We start from the raw sequence: 5249 nt of genomic DNA, 5'->3' as shown, positions 1-5249 counted from the left end.
TTTGTCTTTTAGACTACAAAATGTCAAATGCCAAACAATAGACTACTTCTCTCGGCAATGTGCGGCAGTCAAGACAAACTCATCAAAAACAAGGAATCCACCACAGGTATGTAGCCAGTTCTTCTGAACAGACACCATGTAAAGTCTAGAGTGGGGTTTTGCTTCCCAGCCATTCACTATACCCACATTCACATGAGCTGAGAGAGCGAGATAGAGTGCTGTTAATTAGATTATTAACCAGATTAATTAATTTAGTAGTTCAGTCAGTCTCACCAGTGAAGGTCAGGTGTGGCAGCAGAGAGGCCAGCAGGAGCAAAGAGATGATGGTCATCATGAAGACAATCAGTGAGCTCTCACTGACAAAACACTTATAAATAAAAGAGGGGTGGAGACACTGAGCTTCTGGTAACTGTTTCTCAAACCAGCTTCCAGAGCAGCATGATGTCACATCTAATGATCAAGTGAGCTGTAGACAAACAAAATGAACATTTAATGACTGCAATGCTTATTTTCAGTAGAAATATATCTAATTGTAAGGAAAAACTTAATGTGTACATATTTACTACTAATCTGGTCTAGTATTTCTAACTCAATTAAGATAAGATCAAGTTCATACTGAAGATGTAGACGTAAACTGAGAGTTGTGTAAAAGTGCATGCAACTACACAGTTATTCAGTTAATTCTGAATACATTTCTATTCATTGTGATGACATCAAAAGATAGTTTGCTTTGAGAAATGGCAACATGGCCAGGGTGGATGTGGTTGGACACTAACCGTTATGCAACTAGAAGTGCAGTTGAGCTCCTAAGCTTGAACCACAACTCTTAAACAGCAAAAACAGTAAATGGGGAAATTTAATGTTTTTACATAAAATATTCTCACTTGCAATCAAAGCAGGAGTATTCTTAAATTAACTGCAGAGAATTAGCATAACTTTATGATTGCATTAAAAACAACACATCTGTCAAAAAAATCTAATCAGAATACCAAACTGACATATGTGTTTTTTTTTACCAGAACTTTTTATCAGAATGTACTATCACGTAAAATGAGTTCGAATAGACAAGAGATGTCTTATCAGTAAGAAATACTCAGAATGAACCTAGCGCCGTGCAAAATATAGCAACTTTCCCACGCACTGCAGTTCATTTAAATGTTTTGTAATTATTTTCTACAAACACTCTTTTAATTTATGACTTTATATACAGTTCAGATGTTTGTGGTTGATAAGATTTTTTAAGTTTTATGCTCACCAAGGCTTATGTATTTGATCAAATATACAGTAAACAAGTCATATTGTGAAATATTAGTTTAAAATAGCTGTTTTGTATTTTAAAATATTTTAAAGGAATATTTTTTTTCTGTGATGCACAGATGAAGTCACATGATCCTTAGAAATAATTCTAACATGCTGATTTGCTGCTCAAGAAACATTTCTGCGGGGGAGCTGGCTCCAGGGGGGGGGGTACTTTGCCCCCTCCAATGATTTCCTCCCCATCCCTAATGCTTCCCTTCTCCCGCTCCATCACACCAACATACAGGTAGGGTTTTGGGGTGCGGGTGTGTTGCTGGGATGCAGGGGAGGTGGTACTCCTCTGTCTCCTTGTGGCCACCTGCATCTCAATCATACATCACAACTTAGACACTCTCATTACTTACTGTCACATGACACATACATATAGGGCCTTGGGGGTGGGCACACTGAATGGCATCCAGGGGGCGGTCTGTTCATTCAGCCTTCTCTCTGGTGCTGGTGCCCACTTCTCAATTTTAAGTTACACATAGACATTGAGGGCTCTTGGGGAGGTGCCGATTTGACACGAGCTGGCGGAGGGTGGTTAGTGTCTTGCCCCTCCCCTGTTTTAAAGCACTTTAGAACAACACACACCAACACTACATTTGAGCGGGTGAGGTGAGGCATGGGGTCTTCTTTTTATTTTTTTTTTCACACCCCTGTTCTCTGTTCTTTGTCCGGGGCTGGGGGCTGTGAGGACGAGCTGGCCATCCGGTCGGGGTCTGGGCTGGTGGTCTTCTCTGCTGCTGCGGGGTACCGGGGTGGTCTTCCTGTCTCCACGCCAGAGTGAAGAGGGTTCAGCTCCGGGGTCTGGCGCTGATTGCCCCTCTGGGGGTAGTGGTGCCTGGATCCAGGAGTATAGAGTACAAATGGGGAGTGTGATTGTGGGTACTGTGTCCATTTTTGTATGTCTACATGTGGGGCGAGTGCGCGAATATTTGTTTGCGTGCATGAGGGTGGGAACGTGTGCTTGTATATATGTGTGCCTGTTTGTCTATGTCCATGTGTCAGGTCAGGCCTTAGACTCCGCCTCACTCATCATCTCAGGCCCCCACCACGCCCTGCCGGTGGAGGATGCCCCCGGCCGCCGGTGCGTTGGTGGTTTCTCGCTCCGGGCGGGATGCTCGGGTGAGCGCTGGCCCGATCTCGGCGGTTGCTTGGCGGGGCCTGGCCCCCTGGCTTTGCTGGGCCCCGGCTAGGGGGTGGGGGCCCTTGGATCGCCGGGCCCAGGGCCGGTCTGCTCTGGTGTGGCCGGCTGCCGGCGGAACCTGCGGGCTTGCCGCCACGCCCCCCTGGGACGTCTGCATTGTGGCTGCCGGATGATCCCCCTCCGGGCCCTCCTCTGCCCTTTTCTGGGTGGGGGCCGCGGTTGTCCCTGCGGTGGTTCTCCTGGGACTCTCGTGCTCGGGGGCATCCGGATGTTTGGGCCCGGGTCTCCTCCATGTCTGCTTCATACCTTGCGGGGCGGGGCTGTGGTTCCCCACACACACTATTAAACATTTACATGGAAGAACCTTATGAACACAAACGCGCTCACACACACAGGTGTGCACACAGGTGTACACACAAGCATTCACATTGGTGTAAAAACAGGTGCTCACAGACACACACTGTCTTGATCTGCTGTTGCTTCAAAACATGTTTTGTAATATTAGTTATGTGTGCTGCACAATAACATTTAACATGTAGTATTTACTGTGATTTATATAGATGTTGGTTGTTGCTGCAGTTACTCTGCTGTTGTGTCTTCTGTTGTTTTCTCCTTTTGTCAGCAGGTATGGAAGCAGATTATCTTTTTTTTTGATCTTTCTCTCTTTCTCTATCCTCCTTCTTTTTTTTTTTTTTTTTTTTTTTTTTTTTTTTCTTCTCTCTCTCTCTCTCTCTCTCTCTCTCTCTTTCCCCCTCTTCTGTTGACTTTCTCCCCAATTTTTATTTTATTTTATTTTATTTTTTTTCCCCGTTTTCTCTATCCCCCCGGTCTTGTCTGTAATAGTATGGTTAAATAAAAAGGTACATAAAATTAAATTAATTAAATACATTAAAAAAAAAAAAAAAAAAAAAAAAAAAAAAAAAAAATGGCCGTGAATGATGATAACATAGCTACACATACACACTGTCATGTGTTATCTGTGTTACTGACAGGCCGGGAAAAAAAAAAAAAAAAAAAAAAAGAAACATTTCTTATGATTATTAATGCTGAAAACCATTGTGGTACTTCATATTTTTGTGGAGATTGATACATTTAAAAAAAAAAAAAGTATCTCTTACTGCCCCAAAATTTTGATTTTTCTTTCTTTCTTTTTTTTTTTTTTTTTTTTTTTTTTCAAATAATGATTTTCTTGCCTTTATTTTCAGTAGCATTCTGTAAAGGTTAATGATGGTTGTTTTCAAAAACCAACGGTCTGTAGTTTTACATCTGGTTTAAAATACCATTTCTGAATATTTAAAATCTCTAGACACTATATAATTGTATATTATGTTCATTGAAACAAGATTACGGAGGAAAAACTCAACTCAAAAAAACTTCATTTCATCTGCAAGAATTGCAGAACTGCCAATTATGCTTTTTATCCATGGAAGATATGCTGAAATCTTAGTATAAACTTCAGGTAGGTCTGGTGAATTACAGATATCAGGGTCACCAAAGGAAGTGACACCAACTGCAGTGTTTCCACAAACCAAAGGGCCTCCTGAATCCCCCTGTCAAGAAACAGATCAACACTTCAGTCACATGCTGTCATAATTCATAACTAGTTCACAAATTAAGATTTGGTGAATCAAATGTTGTTTTTACATACATTACAGCTTCCTCCTTCTCCATATACACACATCATCAGTGAAGCTGAAAACTCTTCCTCCCCCCATTTGCTTTCACACTTCCTGTTATTCATGACCTTCACATTTGTCTCCATGAGGTGATTGCTTTGCCTAAAAGTCCCCAGCCTGCGATACTGCAAACAGAATCTGCTTCGATATCACCTTCTTCCACTGGTATAGATATCAGCTTGATATTGTTGTTCAGTTGTGCATTTTTTTCCAACTGTGAACCAAAGATTTAATTATGTTCTATAATATATTGGCTGTTACTCTGCATGAAAATTTACTCAAGTCCGCTCAAATAAGTGCAGCTTGTTACCTTTAAAAGCAAGATGTCGTAATAATAGGATTCAATGGTATATTGCGGATGGGGATGACTCGACTCCACTTTGATTCGTACTGAATTCTCATTCTTATTTTGTAGGTTATGTGCACCCAGCACAACCGTCAGACCTTGAGCTCTGTTGAGAAAACAAGTTTATTTAGCAATAACAGCCTGCTAAATTCATAAATATGTTACGGAAATGCACTGATTCGGAAGCCATGATGAATATTTTACTGTATATTCATCATTATAATATTATATTAATTATAATATACAATGTATTTAACAGTGCAGCTGATGTTAGTTAGTCTACTAATACTCTAATGACTGGTAGTTGCAAAGATACTTACAGTAGTAGAAAGTGGACTGTCGAAATAGTATTACCTTATATTATCTAAAATATATAATTAGCTAATTTACTACTTGTCTTACTTTTTCCGGCAGTGTGCAGCAGTCATGATAAATCTGTCTGAGATGAGGAATCCACCGCAGATATGCTGCTCCTTCACTTGAACAGACACCATGTAAGGTCTGGAGTGGGGTTTTGCTTCCTTTGCCATTCACTATACCCACATTCGCACTGGCTGAGAAAGAGAGAGATAGTGTTAGTTATTATGTGTTAGTTAGTGAGTTCCTCTTCATTGCCTTGTATGTGCTATAAAATTTGGGTTGGTTATTAGTATTTTGTTTGATCAGTCTCACCAGTGAAGGTCAGGTGTGGCAGCAGAGAGGCCAGCAGGAGCAGAGAGATGATGGTCATCATGAAGACAATCAGTGAAGCAATGAGCTCTTGCTGTGTTCGGTATAAATA

The 5249-nt window shown here is 41.1% G+C and overlaps 1 pseudogene; it reads right to left on the bottom strand.

Moving 5' to 3' along the window:
- Positions 1-3679: 3679 nt before the first annotated feature.
- Positions 3680-5249, bottom strand: LOC127161121 (granzyme-like protein 2; annotated as a pseudogene).

This window comes from Labeo rohita, unplaced genomic scaffold, assembly GCF_022985175.1.
Source record: "Labeo rohita strain BAU-BD-2019 unplaced genomic scaffold, IGBB_LRoh.1.0 scaffold_553, whole genome shotgun sequence".
In the NCBI taxonomy this organism is placed as follows: Eukaryota; Metazoa; Chordata; class Actinopteri; order Cypriniformes; family Cyprinidae; genus Labeo; species Labeo rohita.
This window is presented reverse-complemented; position numbering and strand designations above follow the sequence as displayed.